The 21,108-nt window shown below is 41.7% G+C and overlaps 1 protein-coding gene across 3 annotated transcripts in view; it reads right to left on the bottom strand.

Annotated features, from left to right (window-relative positions):
* Nucleotides 1-21,108, bottom strand: part of MCC (MCC regulator of Wnt signaling pathway) — a 320,126-nt gene that overhangs the window by 208,987 nt on the left and 90,031 nt on the right. The window lies entirely within an intron of this gene.

The raw sequence follows: 21,108 nt of genomic DNA, 5'->3' as shown, positions 1-21,108 counted from the left end.
GTAAGGGGAGGATCTATTTTTACATATAGGCTGTGTGTGAATCAGCCTAGAATAATCGGAGCTAGAATCAAGATTGGTATGGAAGTGTTCCTGCCATTTACCTTTTGTGATTAAGTGTAGTAACTTCAAGAAGTGACATGTACTAGAATACATTATATTTTTAATCACATCAGATTTCTCAAAATGCTGATTTTGAAAACTCCCATCATTTGCAGTTCTCATCTTAATAGCACCTTTAAGCCATTAATCTGAAACATCTACTCATTACATATACTACGAGGATTGTCAGTTATTGCTGTTCTTTTAGTCCTATTTTATATTGCACTGCCATAAGCTTATGTTACTCTAATTTTTTCCCTCCTAGTCAAATTGTTCTAAAATACTATCTTTAAAGCCAAGGAAAACTAAGTCAATTTAAATGTGCTTTAGAATATTGGGAATACTGTAATTTCTATCTAGTCACCCAGAAATCATAGGGGAAAGGTAGTTATCAAATATCAAAGAACATACCATATGATTTACTGGTTTTAATAATCTAGCGTGTAATGGAACAATCAACAGCTCATCATGCAAGCTGGCAAAGAGCCCAAGGAAGTTGGAATAAAAAATATGAACATTTAAGACTTTTTGAAAAATATAGTAATACTACATGCAAAAGACGTGGTGGCGCTGTGGGCTAAACCGCAGAAGCCTATGCTGCAGGGTCAGAAGACCAAGCAGTCGTAAGATCGAATCCACGCGACGGAGTGAGCGCCCGTTGCTTGTCCCAGCTACCGCCAACCTAGCGGTTCGAAAGCATGCAAATGCGAGTAGATAAATAGGTACCATCTTGGTGGGAAGGTAAACAGCGTTCCGTGTCTAAATCACACTGGCCATGTGACCACGGAAAGATTGTCTTCGGACAAACGCTGGCTCTATGGCTTGAAGAGCAGGAGGAGCGCCGCCCCCTAGAGTCGGACACGACTGGACAAAAATTGTCAAGGGGAACCTTTACCTTTACCTTACATGCAAAAAGGATCTTGGAATTCTTGTAGATCACAACCTGAATATGAGCTAACAGTGTGATGTTGCTGTAAAAAGAGGCAAATGCTATTTTAGACCGCATTAACAGAAGTACAGTTTCCAAATCCTGTAAAGTACTAGTCCCCCCCCCTCCAATTCGGCTCTGGATAGGCCTCATCATGAGCACTGTGCCCAGTTCTGGACACCATACTTTAAGGATACCAACAAAATGGAGCAAGTTCAGAGGAAGGCAACAAGGATGATCAGGGGATTGGAAACCAGCCACTAGCATTGGCGTAGTATGGGTGAAACCACAGGGGCAGTTGTCTTATGTGCAAAATTCTTAGGGGTACACAATTTCTAAAGAAAAAAAGTAGTAATAATAAATTTACAAACAGAGCACCCTCCCCCTCACATGGAAAATCTCCCAATGTTCAAATATTCTACACAGTTTTTCAACATGACAGCAAAACATGGGGGGGGGGTTTGCCATATAACACTTTACAGTATTTTTTCTCTGTTATTTAGAGCCATACTCTCCTCAATTCCCTGCCTCCTTACAAGGCGAGCCCCTGTGGGCTGCAGACCTAGACAGCCTCCATTGCACCTGCGTGAAGCACCCCCTGCTCCTGTCTGGAGGCGACCAAGACAGGCAGGGAGGATAACAGGCTTTTCCTGCCTCACAAAAAGCCTCCTGAGCCCCCACCCTCCCTCTCCAAGAGACTTACATGGGCTGCCTGATGGGACAGGACTGGCCTCACTTCTGCCACACCTGCTGGCTCCCTCTCACGTGATATGGCAGGCCCGCTGAAGAGTGAGGCTGCAAGATGGACTCTTATGGACTCCGGCATCATCACCAGGCACGAGTACTAGGGTCTCTGCCGTCCCCCACTGCCAACCTAATGAGGGGCTTTTCTCTGGGGAAAGTGCCATGTGGAGAAGTGCGTGCAGCTGAGTGCAGCTCCAGAGCAACACCAACCCCCATGGTCCCGCTGCACCCCTGTCGTCAAGCTGTACCTGTTGTATACATGCTACATGCCCAGTGTGGCTTTTTATGGTGTTTCCACCTCCATTCAGCTCCATCATGATTTTTCTGCCTACTGGGATCCTGCCCAGAGCGCAGAGGGGAGGTACATGGTTTCTGGGAAGAAAGGGGGTGCTCTGGCCCAGCCCAAGTTGTGGGGATGGTGGGGCCAGCAAGCAAGTGGGGAAAAAGACTCCCCCTGCATGCACACACTCAACAGGCAGGAGCCTTAAGGAGTGGAGGACTCCCATGCAGGGCATCATGAGTGGATGTGGCAGCTTCCCCATTCTTCATGCTGTGGCGGGAGGGGGAAATTCAAAAGGCAGGGGGGAGTGAAGCCTGGAAGGTTCTATTCTGGACTGGTGGTAGGGACTCAGTGAGTGTTAATGCTCCATAGGTTAGGGGGCACAATACTTGCCTTGTCTCATGTGCTGGCAAACCGCGCTACGCCATTCAGACTGATGGGAGATGTGACAGCATGTCAATAGAATAAAAAAGGATCAATTGGAGTGTTGTTCCACCTCAAGGGTGAACAATTATTTTTTGCTCTAGCCTGTTGTCGTTGTTGTTTAGTCGTTTAGTCATGTCCAACTCTTTGTGACCCCATGGACCAGAGCACGCCAGGCCCTCCTATCTTCCACTGACTCCCATAGTTGTGTCAAATTCATGTTGGTTGCTTCGATGACACTGTCCAACCATCTCATCCTCTGTTGTCCCCTTCTCCTCTTACCATCACACTTTCCTAACATCAAGGCCTTTTCCAAGGAGTCTTCTCTTCTCATGAGATGGCCAAAGTACTGGAGCCTCAGCTTCAGGATCTGTCCTTCCAGTGAGCACTCAGGGTTGATTTCCTTCAGAATTGATAGGTTTGTTCTCCTTGCAGTCCAGGGGACTCTCAAGAGCCTCCTCCAGCACCACAATTCAAAGGCATCAATTCTTCGGCGGTTAGCTTTCTTTATGGTTCAGCTCTCACTTCCATACATCACTACAGCAAAAACCATAGCTTTGACTATTCGGACTTTTGTTGGCAAGGTGATGTCTCTGCTTTTTAAGATGCTGTCAAGGTTTGCCATCGCTTTCCTCCCAAGAAGCAGGTGTCTTTTAATTTTGTGGTTGCTGTCTCCATCTGCAGTGATCATGGAGCCCAAGAAAGTAAAATCTGTCACTGCCTCCATATCTTCCCCTTCTATTTCCCAGGAGGTGATGGGACCAGTGGCCATGATCTTAGTTTTTTTGATGTTGAGTTTCAGACCATTTTTTGCACTCTCCTCTTTCACCCTCATTACAAGGTTCTTTAATTCCTCCTCACTTTCTGCCATCAGAGTGGTATCATCTGGATATCGGAGGTTGTTGGTATTTCTTCCGGCAATCTTAATTCCGGCTTGGGATTCCTCCAGTCCAGCCTTACGCATGATGTATTCTGCATAGAAGTTAAATAAGCCAGGGGACAATATACAGCCTTGTCATACTCCTTTCCCTATTTTGAACCAATCCGTTGTTCCATATCCAGTTCTAACTGTTGCTTCCTGTCCCACATATAGGTTTCTCAGGAGATAGATAAGGTGGTCAGGCACTCCCATTTCTTTAAGGACTTGCCATAGTTTGCTGTGGTCCACACAGTCAAAGGCTTTTGCATAGTCAATGAAACAGAAGTAGATGTTTTTCTGGAACTCTCTGGCTTTCTCCATAATCCAGTGCATGTTAGCAATTTGGTCTCTAGTTTGGAATCCAGCTTGTATTTCTGGGAGTTCTTGGTCCACATACTGCTGAAGCCTACCTTGTAGGATTTTGAGCATAACCTTGCTAGCGTGGGAAACGAGTGCAATTGTATGGTAGTTGGAGCATTCTTTGGCACTGCCCTTCTTTGGGATTGGGATGTAGATTGATCTTTTCCAGTCCTCTGGCCACTGTTGAGTTTTCCAAACTTGCTGGCATATTGAATGTAGCACCTTAACAGCATCATCTTTTTAAGATTTTAAATAGTTGAACTGGAATGCCATCACCTCCACTGGCCTTGTTGTTAGCCATGCTTTCTAAGGCCCACTTGACTTCACTCTCCAGGATGTCTGGCTCAAGGTCAGCAACTACATTGTCTGGGTTGTCCGGGATATCCAAATCTTTCTGATATAATTCCTCTGTGTATTCTTGCCTCCTCTTCTTGATGTCTTCTGCTTCTGTTAGGTCCCTCCCATTTTTGTCCTTTATCATGTCCATCTTTGCACAAAATATTCCTCTAATATCTCCAATTTTCCTGAACAGATCTTGGGTGTAACAGGCAGCCCTGACCTCACCTGTCCGTCACAGCTGGGTAGTGGATCATCAGCCAATGAGGGGACGGAGGGTGGTGCTGAAGGGGGAGGAGCTGAATTATATAAGGGTGTGTGAAGAGATAAGGAACAGATAAGGACTGGATAAGGATGAGCTTGAGATAGCTGGTTTAAAGGCCTGTGAGCCTGAGTTGTCAGTGAGGGAAAGTCTGTGTAATTGATTAAATAAGAAAGTGATTTCCATCTTGATTTTCAACTAGTGATTTACATACTTTTATTTTGTTTAACCCAATAAACCTATTTTGTTTGAAAGAAACCTTTGTCCTCCTTAAGCAGTAATTATATTTGGTGGCAGCAGTGTGAAGAGGAGTGGTGGGCACTCTGAGAGGCCTGAATTGGCAGTGACGTCAGAGTGGCCTGCTACATTGGGTTTTTCCTTTTCTGTTATTTTCCTCTATTTCTTTGCAGTGTTCATTCAAGAAGGCCCTCTTGTCTCTCCTTGCTATTCTTTGGAAGTCCGCATTCAATTTTCTGTAAGTTTTCCTATCTCCCTTGCATTTTGTTTCCCTTCTCCTCTCACCCCTAAATTTTAAAAAATACCTTTGATTTGGTCCATTTTCACATGTTTTTCAGAGGACAAAGCACCTAATCCCCTGGTAGTACTTTCTGTTGTTATATTCTGTGAAGTGCTTTTTGTTGTTATGTGCTATGAAGTCACATCTAACTTACCACAATCCTATGAATTAATGGTCTTCAAAAGGTTATATCATGAAAAGTCCTGTTCATCTTGCAAGCTAGGCCTTCCTTTACTGAATCTGTCCATTTCATGTTAGCTGTGTGTCTTATTACTTCTAAAGTCAAACACCTTCTGCACTGAGCAGGCGGTTGGACTTGATGGCCTTATAGGCCCCATCCAACTCTATTATTCTGTGATTCTATGATTTAACTTTAACTTTGGATTCCCAGCTAGGTTTAAAGGAATTTTCAACATAATTGCAAAATAATGGTGAAGTAATATATTTCTGGCTGTGTAGACGAGCAATTCTCAACAGGGGGCATATGGCCCCTGGGGGACCCCTGGCACATTTGAAAAGGGTCACAGACTGAAAAATGTTAGAAGGGGAACCCAAAGAGCTGGGGGGGGGGTAACAAGCCCTGGTGATGAAATATCTTTTTGTCATGTATCACATCATTAATTGCTTGCACTGTCTTGCTCTTACTCTCTGTATATATACACACATACACACCTACATGCATGTCTGTGAAGTTTTTCTTTTATGAATTAATTTAGAAGTGCTATGAAATTCCATTTTCTTATCAGAACCTTGGGTATTGCACGTTGTCAGTTTGGTCAGTTTCAAAAACATTTCTGGATCAAGAGTGATCTACCAAATAAATGTTCAACACTATAAGAAGAAAGCTGAAAGATTTTTTATTGCCTTTCCTCAACATATTTGGCTGAGTATGGATTCAGCAAGGTAGTTTCCTTGACAAAATCCAGGAACAGAATTGATATTGCAACAAGACATGACCTCTGACTGTCACAGTCTATTTTGGAGCCTGATATCATGAAACTTACAAACAAGCACCAAACTCCAGGATTGCATTAGGCCTGATAGATGTTTAAACTTTAATTTTATACAATCTTTTAAAAAGTTTGTTCAGTATGTCGGAATGTTAAGTTTTCTTGGTGTTCAATAATAAATGATTTTCTGTCCATCTGTTCATGTTGTATCCTTGTTTGACAGAAGACCTTGGAACCTGAGAATTGCTCCTAAAAGGGTTGTGGCCAAAAAAAGATTGACAGAAGAGTGATTCAGCTTTGGAAATCTCCTATGTTGGGAATGTTCCTCTCACATCATACATGTTCAGCCTTATTAAACCTCCAATCTATGGAGCATTTTTTAAATGTGTCTTGCTATTAGCTGGAAATATCTTAATACCAGACAGATAACTTACATAATCTTTGACATTTTTTCATTAGGAGGTCTGGAGAAGGAGCATTATCTGTACTGAAAATGTCTGGGCATTTGAGTAATCTTTTTATAGTGCTTCAATTTAATGACATGCAAGTCTGAAACATTCTGTGTGCCTGATAAGCAGCTCATGCAAATCCAGAAAGCAAACATTCTTTGAAGTGACTACTACATATATCAGAAATGTCACACAATTCTCACGTAGCAAAAGGTATGTATTTACTGACCATACTGAAATGTTACTGCTGAACCACAATACAGGTGACTTCATATTTGTGATTCTTTCTGATCAATTATTTTTAATATGGTAAAGTAAGAGGGGTGGGGAACATATTAACACTCATCAGCTTAAATTGGAAAACACATACTCATAGCAATCCAAGGAGACTGCCTAGAAAGTCAAACTATACTTTATATGTCAGTCACGTGTAACAATTTTAAAAATTTTTAAAGTGACAGCAAGCCACTAAAGTTATGCATTGACAGTACTGCACAACGTTCAAAGATCTGATCTTGTACTATCAGTATGTGTCAGTCTAGCATCTACTGCAGAATAACTCAGACTACAAAATGAATGAGGGAGGTCCAAAACAAACTTCTATGAGGAAGAGAAGGATTATCCAGTAAAATGAAGAATTTCAGGACAGAAAATAAACAGAAAGGACAACAGGAACAGGATTCTATAGAAAAAAGAAGACAAGGTACAGGAGACAATCACATGGAAGAACTTCACAAGTAGGAGCAAGACAATTCTTTGGTGACTCTAGAGATAGTGCAGTCAATTACTAGTCCTTTCTGTGGACAATGACTTTAGACCAGCCATTTTCAACTTTTCTTTCTTTTTTGGCCACAACCATAAATACAGTATGAAATAAATATACAGTAGTCTGAATTATGATTGAAATTTCTAAGGTGGTCTTTGAATTGTCTGTGTTCCACTTCAGATGTGCAAGGGGTCCCCAGGGAGGCCATATGGCTCTTGCTGAGAATGGCTACTCTAGACCTGTGGTTCTCAAACTGTGGTCCCCAGATGTTCTTGGGCTGAAATTCCCAGAAGCCTTCACCACTTGTTGTGCTGGCCAGGGTTTTTGGGAGTTGTAGCCCAAAACATCTGGGGACCCAAGTTTGAGAACCACTGCTCTAGACCACTGGAATACGAACAGATGGAGGACTCATATGTCTATGCAATGGAACCTTGAAGCAGCTCCAAGAAGGAGACAGAACACTGCTAGTTACCGATTTCCTGATGAGAATGACAGAAGTAACTTAATGAATGCTGCAATTTAATGTAGTTACAGGTGGTAAGCTTTCTTCCTGGTTCAATTATCCATGATGTGACAGAGAATTTAATAAGATCCATCAGGTTTGCAGACTTTCTATTGATCTGCTGAACATACTGGAAGAGATTATGAGGCTCCAGGTTGGAAAATGAAGGACCTATTACTTCATGTATGAGGTTGTGGCCTAGGAAACAAGACCAGAATATTAAATGTGAATGGTTGGCTAAAAGATGGGATTGTGATGAAAGTTCTTGGCCTGTGCCTTACATTCCCATAATGGAAGGCTGCTGGCAAGATATCGCCTGCGGCTCAAAATAACTAGTACAGTTATGTCTAGCAAGAATGATTAGAAGGGAATGAAAGCACATCTTGCAGAGGAGGTCAATGCAACCTCAGAAGATGACATATCATCATGTACCACGGAGCATGAAGACGCCTGAATGAAACAAGACAAAACTGTAGACATTCATTGATATTCAATAAATAATTTTAAGGAAGCAATTGGTGTCTGTTGATGAATAGTATCAGAAATAAATAGAAAAAGCTTGAAATCTTAATACAGGATGGCAATGATCGACTTAAAAGACATTACTAAAACCAGATACAATTAAGCTTATGGTTCAAAGTAAAGAAAGAGACAAAACAGAAAAGTTGGAGATGCAGCATTATCACGTACAGGAGGAAATCCATGAATCTGAATACTGACGTTCAGTTCAGGATGCTCAGTTAAAAACAAAAGAAGAGGGAGATACTGTAGTAGTGATATTATTGAAAGGTTACTCTTACAAGTAACCAAGCAAGGAAGACTAGAGCAGAATGTAATGGGAAGTGTAACTTCCAGCAGTCTCAGTTTGGCTAGGCTGGTGGTTTTTATTTACTTTGGCTTGGGCCACTTACTTCAACTGCCTCTAATTAGTTATTGACTGCAGGCATCTGATCTAAAAAACATCCGTACTACCTTCACTGTTTTCTCCATTCTAACATCCAGAATTGCTGGATTTTCTAAGGTCACAAGGTTCTTCTTTCAAGCTGCCATCACCTCCTGCCACTCCCACCCCCACCTGGCACCTTCTCAATGTCCTGTGGTTTTAGTTGATCTGTGACACTTAAGATAGTCAAAATCTGCCCTGGCTCTAGTCTCTCCTTGTTGAGGGAGGGTATAAATGGTCTTTATCTTCTGAGAGAACTTGAACAGGTAGGGCATGAAATAAGAAATGTTAAACAGTACATAAATGAGGAACTATACTCAATGCAAGAGGAATGGAAAGTCTGCTGCTTTGTAAAAATGGAGAAATGTTAGCAGGTTGCAAAGAGAAGGTGGAATGTCTCCTACAAGGGGAAGCATGCTCAAACAAGCAAAACAAACAAACAAACAAAAATTATAAAAGGAGGGAGTCCAGCTCAAGATAAGTGCAGAGACACTATGAAAGTACTTAGTCACTCTAAAGGACTTGGGTCCAAGGTCAAGTGAATTGTTTCATAGGATTATAAAGGAACTTGCAGACATAATCTCAAAGACTGTCTGTAATTTTTAAAATCCTTAGAGAACAGTGGAAACGCCATGACACCAGAGATAAGCAAATGTAAACAGAATGTAGATAGATAAAAACTGATCAATTTGATGTCAACAACTGGTAGGATTCTGGACTAGATAAAGGGAGTCCATTTATGAGGATTTAGAAAATAAAGCTGTACTTTCAAACAGCCAAGACAGGTTCCTCAAGAACAAATGATACTGTGCTAAATATACTGTATCTCCTTTTTTGGAAAAAATGCTAGATTGATTTATACAGTGGATTTATAAGAGGAACATTATGGACACAGTATATGAGTATGTTGATGTAAACAAGACTTTTGGACAGAATTCACCTCCCAACATTCTTCTTAGCAAGCTGGTTAAATCAGGGCTAGTCAATGCAAATGCTAGGGCTGTACCCAAAGAACACTTATCCATGGGTCTTCCTCAAGTTGAAGCGGGTACAAGAGAGGAAGGACACAGTTCCATCCTGAGCCATAACTGTTCACTATAATTACAAATAGTTAGAATGAAAAACTGGAGGAAATGCTCATCAAATGTTCAGTTGGCGGTAAAATAGGATAAGTAACTACTTGCCTTAGGCAACACAAGCACAATTAAACAGATTATGTCTATGCTGATTTCTTAATTTGTAGCAATTCACCTTCAAAAGTTTCCTGTTGCATCAGATTCAATGGTGCAACTAATAAGATTTTGGTCAATGTGTGTTAACCAATCACAGTCAGAAGCCACGGCTTGTTTTCAGCTTCTTCAACCTTATGCTTACTGTATTGCCTAAACCTCAACTGTAGCTTGCCTCAGCTTGTTTCCACAGCTGCCTAACCTAACACAGGAACTGAGATAAGAGACAGGAGTGAAACAACCCAGAAACAGGGAAAACAACCCACAGTTTATTTGGCTGTTTGCTTCAAAATTCACAGCTTAAGCTATAAAGCCTGTTTACTCAACATAAAGCATGAGTTATCATGGTGCTGCAAATGTGCACAGTATTGTATGGATTTTAGATGGCTGTTTTAAATCAAGTTAGGGATTATTTGTGTGAAAGAATGTGAGTGGGTGAGCTTGGGCAAATGTGAAGGGTTTATCTCCACACTGCCTTGGCCTTTCATGGATCCCTGCCAAGGATATACAGTGGACACTGGATGGATACCTTCTTTGAGATATTACCCAGGTTTGACCACTCTCCTCGAACTGTGCTGCAGGGTGGACCAGAAAGAGTTCTGGAGTGTATATACATGGCCAATATTTATAACATCGCTTTCTATAATACCTAATGAGTCTAAAACTCTTGTCTCCCTTCACAGACTCTTGTTACTTTGTCTATTACTTTTATCATCACCTGCTCACAGGATTATGTTTAAATATATCAGTCATGTATTTACAATCCAATGTCTGAAGAAGTGGCCTTTGATCCATGAAAGTTCACACTGAAATAAAACTGTTAGCCTTTAAATTACCACAATGATTTTGTTGCTGCTGTTCTTTTTTTTCCATTTGTCAACATGCAAAGATAGACTAACGTGGCTATTTCTTTGAGAAGAGTAAGTAAAGAGTTTTGGGTAGAAAGACAGTGTTCAAATTTTGAAGAAGTGGTGATCTGCTTCACCCTCAATTAATTTTGGGACAATCTGCATGAAAATGGTGTATATCACAGAGGTTTCCATAGCCAAGAAACCTGTAATATTTCAAAAGGCAATGATGATTAATTAAAAACAGTTTATGACTTTTTTGTTTTGTTTTCTCCTGAATTTGCATCAATATTGCTGAAAGTATAATGGAACACATGTAGGTGATGTAGGTAAAGGACAAAATAGCAGAGGCAACAGAACCTGAGCAACCAGCATTTTCCCGGAAAAGGGCATCACATACCCTTTTCCAAGTCTTCACACACTTTTAACATTCTGCCTGCTGGGAGAAAGAATACAAAAAAAGCACACACAGGATCAGTCCTCCAATCTTTCACTTCAGTTTGCCCTAGCACTGGGGGTGCTGGTAAAACCGTTGTAGGCATCCTTCAGTACCTCGAGAGACTATGGTATTGTGCTCTGTATGGAGGTCTTGGAAGTGTCTTGTGTGGCTGAGAAGGCCAATTCGAGAGTGACAATCCCTTCCACACTGGAGACAAATCCAATCTGTCCCCTGTCCAGCTCCCCGGTTTTGCTTGTTTCGGGACTGCCTCTTTGCCTCGGTCTGCTGTACAAGTGTCTCTTCAAATTGGGAGAGGCCATGATGCACTGCCTGCCTCCAGGCTGAACGCTCAGACGTCAAGGTTTCCCATCTGTTGAGGTCCATTCCTAAGGCCTTCAGATCCCGCTTGCAGATGTCCTTGTAACGCAGCTGTGGTCTCCCTCGGGGGTGGCTTCCCTGCACTAATTCTCCATACAGGAGATCTTTTGGAATCCGACCATCAGCCATTCTCACGACGTGCCAAAGCCAACGTAGACGGCGCTGTTTGAATATTGTATACATGCTGAAAATTCCAGCTCGTTCTAGGACTACTCTATTTGGAACTTTGTCCTGCCAGGTGATACCAAAAATGCGTCGGAGACAACACATATGGAAGGTGTTCAGCTTCCTCTCCTGCCGTGCACAAAGGGTCCAGGACTCGCTGCAGTATAGGAGTGTGCTCAGGACACAGGCTCCATAGACCTGGATTTTGGTGTATGCCGTCAACTTCTTATTAAGCCATACTCTCTTTATGAGTCTAGAGAACATGGTAGCTGCTTTCCCAATGCGTTTATCCAGCTCGACATCCAGGGAGAGGGTGTCAGAGATTGTTGAGCCAAGGTACATGAACAACCTCCAGTTCTTGCATGGAGATGGTAATAGAGGGAGGTGAGTCCACGACCTGGCACATGACTTGTGTTTTCTTCAGGCTGGTAGTTAGTCCAAAATCTTGGCAGGCCTTGCTAAAATGATTTATGAGTTGTTGGAAGTCTTCAGCAGAGTGGGCAACAATGGCTGCATCATCAGCAAAGAGGAAGTCCCGCATGCATTTCAGTTGGACTTTGGTCGTCGCTCTCAATCTAGTGAGATTAAAGAGCTTTCCATCCGGAGATAGACCCCTTCTGTTGCAGTTCCAAAGGCCTGCTTCAGCATGACAGCAAAGAAGATCCCAAACAGGGTCGGTGCAAGGACACAGCCTTGTTTTACTCCGCTTCGGATGTCAAAAGGATCTGATGTTGAGCCATCAAAAACTGCAGTGCCCTTCATTTCCTCATGAAAGGACCTGATGATATTAAGGAGTTGAGGTGGACATCCAATCTTGGGAAGTATTTTAAAAAGTCCGTCCCTGCTAACCAAGTCAAAGGCCTTTGTGACATCTATGAGGGCCACAAAGGTGGCTGTTGTTGTTCCCTGCATTTCTCCTGCAACTGTCTGAGGGAAAATACCATGTCGATGGTGGATCTATTAGCTCGAAAACCACACTGTGATTCTGGATACACTCTGTCTGCAAGCACCTGAAGTCTCTTCAGCACAACACGGGCCAGCAGCTTCCCTACAACGCTGAGAAGAGAGATACCACGGTAGTTATTGCAGTCGCCCCTGTTGCCTTTGTTCTTATACAATGTGACGATGTTTGCGTCCTTCATGTCCTGTGGTACTCCACCTTCTCTCCAGCAAAGACAAAAGACTTCATACAGATCAGTGGTGATGATCTCTTTACAGCACTTCAAAACTTCAACGGGGATGTTGTCCTTTCCAGGTGCCTTGCCAGAGGCAAGGGAATCCAAGGCCACTTTTATTTCTGCTAAAGTTGGTTCACTGTCCAGCTCTTCCAAGAGAGGCAGGCACTCAATGTTATTTAGTGCCTCTTCCGTTACTACATTCTCTTTAGAATATAGCTCAGAGTAGTGCTGCACCCAGCGTTCCATCTGCTGTGCTCGGTCCTGGATGATCACGCCTGTAGTAGACTTCAAGGGAGCAGATTTCTTCTGTATTGGACCTAAAGCCTGCTTGATACCGTCATACATTCCCTTGACGTTACCTGTGTCCGCTGCTATCTGTATCTGAGAGCAGAGCTGAAGCCAATAATCATTGGAACATCTCCTGGCAGTCTGTTGGACTTGGCTACGAGCAGCTCGAAGAGCCTGCAAGTTGTACTCACTAGGACAGGCTTTGTATGCTGCTAGAGCTCTCCTCTTATCCTCGATGGCTGGAATCAGCTCCTCCAAATGGGCTTCAAACCAGTCAGCCGTCTTTTTGGTCTTCTTGCCAAATGTGGACAAGGCAGTGTTATAAACAGCTTTCTTGAAGTGTTCCCATCGTTCAGGTGCATTCGCATCAGCCGGGCCTGGAAGGATTTCCTGAAGCGCTTGGGCAAATTCCTCCACTTTTCTTTGATTGCAAATCTTGTTGATATCTATACATGGTCTTCCTTCCTTTTTAGTGTGATACAATCTCTTTGTTCGCAGTTTTATTCTGCTACACACCAGGGAATGATCAGTATCACAATCAGCACTCTGGTAACTGCGTGTGATCGTAATACTAGATAGGCTAAAACGTCTAGTGAGGATCAAATCAAGCTGATGCCAATGCTTCGATCTTGGATGTCTCCAGGAAACTTTGTGTTGAGGCTTTGTATTAAAGAATGTGTTGGTGACACAAAGACCATAATAACAGCAAAACTCCAGCAAGCGCTGGCCATTTTCATTCATCTTCCCAATGCCAAAACGGCCTAGACAGGTGGGCCAACAGTTGTGATCAGCACCAACTCTAGCGTTAAAGTCTCCGAGAATGAACAGCAGCTCTCTCTCAGGGACTTTTTTGATAGTAGCTGCCAAACTGTCATAGAATTTGTCTTTGACTTCTGTTGTGGATGACAGTGTTGGTACATATGCACTGATGATGGTGACCAGTCCCGCTGATGAGTGGAGCTGCAGAGACAGGATTCTTTCACTCCCCACAGTAGGTGGAACAATGGATCTCAGCAGAGTATTTCTGACCGCAAAGCCAACACCATATTCCCTGGTCTTGTTCAATGGTTTTCCCTGCCAGAAGAATGAGAAGTTTTTTTCTTTGACAGATCCCATGTCTGGCAATATCGTCTCTTGCAGGGCAACAATGTCCATCCGCAGTCTACTCAGTTTAATGTCGATAACAGCTGTCTTGTGCACGTCGTCTATTTCCTGCAGGTTGTCAGAAAAGCCAGGGGTCATTGTCCGAACATTCCAGGTGCCCAAATTTAGGGCAGATGTTTTCTTCTGATTGTTGCATGGTGCAGGGTTACTGATCTGCTTTTCGGCTCTCCCACCATCAGAAGTAGCCCCTGGCATCATGCTTTATGCCAATCGAGCAAAACGTATAACCAGTAACTGCTAGTTCCTGTGTTATTTTGACACTGTATGCAAAGCTGGAGTGTCCTCTCCAGAGCACAAAGCCTGGGTAGAATAATATGGAGGATAGGCTGTTACCCAAGCAGCAAATTCCCCCTCTCCACATCACTGAAATAGTCCAATGGAGAGGCACGAGCCAATACAACTGGTTCCAGCGACGTCGCAGGAGTTGGCAGAACAACACGGACTGTCTACAGGACTCCAGCTCCGGATTTTGCCTCGAGGTTATCTCCTGAAGCCTTTTCCATAAGTGGATATAGCCACAAGGCAGTGGAGGTTTGAAATCAGAGTTTTCCTTCTCCTAGATGGGCTGCCTTCCATGGCTGACGAGTCCCACCTACCCAGCCTGCTCCCTAATAGTGCGGAAGTATGATCCTACTCCTGAAACATTCCTGCCCCCAGGTGTATGAAATACTATTTGGCTATCCTATTTAGTAGATTAGAGTCCAAAAATAGAATGAGAGGATTTTGCGCGCCGTCAGGCGCGCGCTTCTGCAGGCACTAATTCAAAGCCAAAGCCCCGCCCCCTCAGACCATGTGGTCAAAGGGTCAGCCTACTAGGAAGATCTCACCAATTAAAATGTCCCTCAAACACAGCTCCCTCCTGCCTCTGCTTCCTCTTCAGGAAAGGGGCTTAGAGCTTCTGCAGGCACTACAGTGGACCCTCTACTTACGGAATTAATCTGTATTGGAACGGTGGCTGCAAGTCAAAAAGTCTGTAAGTCGAATTTCCATTGACCTACAATGCATTGAAAACCGATTAATCCCATAACTGGCAGTTTTTATTCTATTGTTGTTCCATTTTGGGTTTTTTTCTGGTCTGTAAGTCGATTCTCCGGCTGCAAGTCGAATCTAAATTTTGCGGCCACAGAAGTCTGTAACTCGAAAAGTCTGTAAGTTGAACCGTCTGTAAGTCGAGGGTCCACTGTAATTTAAAGCCAAAGCCCCGCCCCCTCAGACCATGTGGTCAAAGGGTCAGCCTACCAGGAAGATCTCACCAATTAAAATGTCCCCCAAACACAGCTCCCTCCTGCCTCTGCTTCCTCTTCAGGTAAAACCATTCCTTGCAATTAGATGCTAGAGCTGTTTGTCAGAAAATTACATGCCCCGCTGCCCACTACAGTGTTTTCCCAAGCGGAGATCTTAAAGCAGTGTATTCATTTTTGGAGACACTGTCAAAGTCTCTATATCCCTTCAAATTCAAACTACAAATGAATTTTCAGGAGATTCTGATTTGGTCTGCTTTGAAGGAATATTGCTCCAGTTTGAACATCTCTGAAATCCTTCTAAACAAATTAAATTCAGAAATAATTCAAATCTAAAATACACCCCTACTATATAATATTGATCGGAAGCAGCCCAAAATCATATTATTGTAGGAATACAAGTCTCTCTATTTTCATGTGCATAGTATTTCTTTTCTTTTAAAAGGTCCATGACATATCTAACTATAGTATCAAATACATTCAGCATAGCATCCGCGCAAGCCACTTTCAACTTTGGGTTCAACGTGGTCTAATTATAATCTGCTGCCATGTCCTGACACAGTATATTCTTGACTGTCAGAAACGGGATAAACCAGCTAAACAGTGCAAAACAAAGGACGACACTTACTTCCACCTGAAATTCATCCAAAACCTGTTCTCAGTTAATACAATACAGATCTTTACTCGTATGCCACACAACTTGTAACAAGTAAAATCATGTTTTGGAAGATGTGCAGAAATATAATTTATGAGAAACATAAACATCCCAGGCCTAAAGTATATTTCCAAACTGAAAACATACTTGTGTTTTCACTCCTGACTCTACTCTTTGGCAAATCTAATAAGCCACATTCATAATTTGGGGTTAGAGCAGAGTTTACTTAAAAGTCCCCCCTTCCAAAAGTCTATTAAGCAGGATGGTAATTAGTATCTTTAATTGTTAAGTCTAACTTACAGCACAACAGAATTTGGAAAACTCAATTTAATCATTCATTTCTTTTATCTCTACATTTTTTGAAATTGAATTGCTGCTTCTTCTCTGGCCTCATTCCAATGTACCTTCCATACTGATTCATCAATTCTCAAAATATTGATCAAAATCAGATTTAAGAGAACAATATGACAGGAAAAAGCATTTCTGTGTCTTAAATGAGCAAAAAATTAAAAACATGATAAACATGGAGGGCAGAATCCTGCTGACCTATACAACTGCACGAGGGCAATCAAACAAGAACATCTACCTCATTAGTAAGTTATGTGTCACACTCTCTCCATCAACTGGTACAGCAAGCAATGACACAAGATGGCTGATGAGCAAAATGAAGAAACTGCTTGTACAATTGCCCTTATGTTGTATGTGAGCAACTGGAAAGCTGTTGTCAATCAGGTAAGAGTAGGCAACCTACTGTCCTCCAGAGGTTTTGAAGGACAAATCCTATGATCCCTGAGTATTAGCCATATCAAAACATCTAGAATGTAACAAGGCAGTTGGATGAATAAGATGACTACATCTAGAATTCCAGTGTTCCTATCTCCCTGACTGGAAGGTGATGGTAAGCACAAAATAATAGACCACAGCACTTTTTCCCTGCTCATTTGGCAACTGAGTGCTGAAATGACAGCATGAAACACACAGGTCCAAACTGCTGCTCAGATAATCTTGAATAAGTTGTAATTTCTTATTTATTTATTTATTTATTTATTTATTTATTTATTTATTTATTTATTTATTTATTTATTTATTTATTTATTTAGTTTTTATACTGCACCACCTAGTGGTATTGCCACTATTCTGGGTGGTTTTCTTAACCTCAGAACAACAATAGAAATGAGCAAGAGAAAAACGGTCCTCCCTAATTACATGTCAAAAGCGAAGAGGAGAGGAAAAAAACAGGTTAGTCCTTTACTGGACAGGAGGAAAAGAGGGGAAAGTTGCCTCAATTCTCTGTATGTGAAACAGCTGTGTAGGAAGACAACATCTTTTCTTCTCAATCTTTTTACCCTTTCAGGGAAAACAAGTTTAACATTAAAGCAAGGCAGCTGGATTCACTCACCATGAAAAAATAGATGGCCAGAAAACTTTCTCTTTCAGTAGTTTTTGGTCAAGACAGAAGAGAAATCAATTTTCATGAATAAAGGCTAACACATTTTTTTCCTAAACTGCTTTTTACTGTACTTCCCCACTCCATGTTTTCTGTATCTCTTTAATTCCTTTTATTGCTTTGTGCAATAACTATAGCTACAGCTACAAATACATACATATACTGTATTAGAATAACATCCTAGTACCTGCTGACTGCAGACTGCTTGAGCCTATAGGCTTTCCCACTCATCCCTACTAAGAAAGGTATGTTCTGGTTGAGAATCATTACAACACTAAATGAGCAAACATTCCTGCTTTTCTCATCTGTGAATCATACCACTTCTCTACAAACTGAGAACTGTGCAAAGAGACACTCAGCAGGATTGCACAACTCTTGTAAAAAAGAAAAAGTAAAAGCTACAGCCAATTCCCTTAGTTTCCTCTAACGACTGTGACGCTACTGTCTCTCCATGGCCAAGTACATGCAATCAAAAGCTACAGGAGACCAAGCACATTGGGGGTGGATTGGGGGTGGGGAGAGAAGAAGAACGAGAATGACACACGGAGAGCATAGGAGTTAAGAGGCAGTTAAGTAGGAGGAATGCAGACATAACCATGATGACAGCACACCTCGCAAAAGACACAGAACCAGGAAGAACAAAGACAGAAATGCATATCATTGAATGCAAGTGGTAAATTACTGAGAGTTTAGAATCAAGCAAGTCAGCATTAAATTTATGATCTATTTGTCATGAATTCAACTACTCAAAAATATGGGAGGTGGCACAGGTCATTATTTCATAAATAATCCTAGGAAAATAATCCACTATTAGAATTCTGGGGGAAAACATTGCTAATGAATAAATAAATACTCATTCATTCAATTTGTACACTGCCCATCTAGCAAAGATCTACTCTGGGCGGTGTACAGAAAGTAAAGGAAAAAAAATCACAAAAACATATTCTAAAATAGAGCAGAAAAATAATAATAAAAAAGGGGGCAGCAAGAAACTGTCAGGCGGCAAAGAACCCTTCGTCCTCCTCCACGCTTTTAATCAACTGAGGAGATCCTCCCCAAAGGAGGGAATGTGCCTGGTGTAATTCCCGTGGCAGCACATTCCACAAAGCAGACAAGGCCTGGCTTCTGGTTGTTGTTTCTGAGCCTTTCAAGGTGTTAATATCCATAGGCGCATATGGTCAGACAGGCAGTCAAATTTGGCAGAAAATGTTCAGACAGGTAATGAGGTTGGGACAAGAGAGAATTTTTGATTTTTATGGAGATATATACTGTTTGATTCTAATATAATCATCACCTTATATGACTTTTGGATTAGAGGTTATATTATTGAATACAACCTAAGTACTGAAACTACTTTTTCTCCTGAAACAGATTTGGGGAATCACTCTGCTCCTATTAGTACTATAACTGTGAAGCATTTGCTTGCAAAATGAATACTGATAGATCCAGAATACAGCTGGCACACACACTAGTTGAGTTCTTCTACCCAAATTGGGACTTAAAGCTGTGCATGACAAGTCGACCAGTGCCATTCTGAAGTGACGGATCAGGACATGAGTTGACGTATTGACTGGTTTTTATTATACATGTGTTTAGAACATGTATGTATGTATGTATGTATGTATGTATGTATGTATGTATGTATGTATGTATGTATGTATGTATGCATGCATGCATGCATGCATGCATGCATGCATGCATGTAAAAAAAGCCTAAATACACACACATATATAATCAAAACCAAGCAACAAGTCAACTTATATCCTGATCCGCTATTTCAGAATGCCACTCGTGGAATTGTCAAGCACAGCTTTAAGGCCTAACTTGGGTAGAAAGTTGCAACTAGTGTTCCAGGAGATTTATTCTCAGAACACAGCTACTTCCTACGTATCATTCCAACACTGGAATGTCTAGATACACATTCAATAATGTAAGGATGTGCTTCCTATGTATATTAAGACTATTGCTCCATAAAGCTGGGCAGAACCAGGTAGCTCTGTCCTGTTCTACCAGTGTGGGATGCCATTTTATCTGCAATGGCACTAAACACTGTTAGTGCTGCCAAGGCTGCTGTTGCTTGGTAGTGGTGGCCTGTACAATGGTAAGACAAGAAGAAGATAATGGGGAAAAATTATCTCACTGGTCCGTTTCATATTATTTCTTTTACGTAGAAGGATCAGTGTACAGTGGTGCCCTGCTAGACACTTATCCCACATGATGTCAAAATCGCTTAACGATGACTTTTTTGCAATAGCTATTGCAATCGCAAAACGATGGTTCCAATGGGGGAAATCCGCATTACGTTGATTAGGAGCCTGCTTCACAAACCGTTTGTTCACTATATGATGATTTTTCCGGTTCCGCAAAATGGCTTCCCTCCCTTCACAAAATGGCTGCTTTCCGGACCCCTGCTTCGCATTACAGTGATTTTTAACAGCTAAGCGGCGGTTCTGTATGGGCAATCTTTGCTGGACAATGAGATATTTCCCCACTGGAACGCATTGACCAGTTTTCAATTCATTCCAATGTTGTTTTTTTTGCTTGATGACGATTTCGCTTAACAGCGATTTTCCTGGAACGGATTATCGTTGTCAAGCGGAGCACCACTGTACTATGGAATGGGCCTGATAAGGAAACAGGTCTTACATTGCTTACATCACATAAAACTGATCCTCAGAAATAAGTACAACACATCAATGTATTTAAGATATCAGTGCAAGCAACTTATCCTGGGTCTATCCATGAGAGAGAATGATTTTGTGAATCCATTTGTTCCTGTACGATGATGAAGGTCACATTTAAATGTTATCCTCAGCAGCTGCTATATGTTTATGCTAAAACTGGGCTTCCAAAGGTTTATGATTTTTTTTTTACTTACAGTAGGCACCATGTTTTGCATCCTGTGCAAAATATGACTTCTGATCATTGTGACAGAGAGAAAGAAAATAAACCACCAGTATGTCGCATTCTCTATAATTATGATGTCAAGGAAAAGGAGTTTAGTCAGAAATTCTGGAGCAAACTACTACCACCCGCAAAGGTACATCACGTCTTTATGCTGATTAGACACATCTACAGAACTCCAAGTTACCATTCAAAGGCTTTAATTAATTTTACTGCAAAATGAAAGCTCAGAAATAAAACATTTAGCAAAAAAGTGTATGATTCAGTTTTTTATCACCCTCTCCTTCACCCACTTGCCATTTCTTCCCTCTTTGCTCAGTTCAGACAGGATGCCACTTTGTTTTCTTAGCACCTTCACATTTCAGAAACTTGTCCTGCGTAGCTCTGTCTCCTAAATGAACAAAAGTCAGGTGTGCGAACTCTATACCTTCTTCACTCTATGGAATATTTTATGTGCACGTACTATTAAAGAAAGAATTAAGATCACATATTCATGATTAGGTGTTAATACATACACTTGCGATCTATTCTTGGACAGATTTCAAGACATTTCCTTGTGATGACGACACAGTTCATGGCATTTCAATAATCAACAGCTTTGTACAGTTCTAATGCTACAGAGCAAGAACCTATGCACCTTTATTCAAAAATATGCCCCACAGAATTCTTTTGGACTTAGTCACAAGTACCCATG

The sequence above is a fragment of the Pogona vitticeps genome, chromosome 2 (assembly GCF_051106095.1).
Source record: "Pogona vitticeps strain Pit_001003342236 chromosome 2, PviZW2.1, whole genome shotgun sequence".
Taxonomy (NCBI): domain Eukaryota; kingdom Metazoa; phylum Chordata; class Lepidosauria; order Squamata; family Agamidae; genus Pogona; species Pogona vitticeps.
The sequence above is the reverse complement of the archived record's forward strand: the minus strand, read 5'-3'. Positions and strand labels throughout refer to the sequence as shown.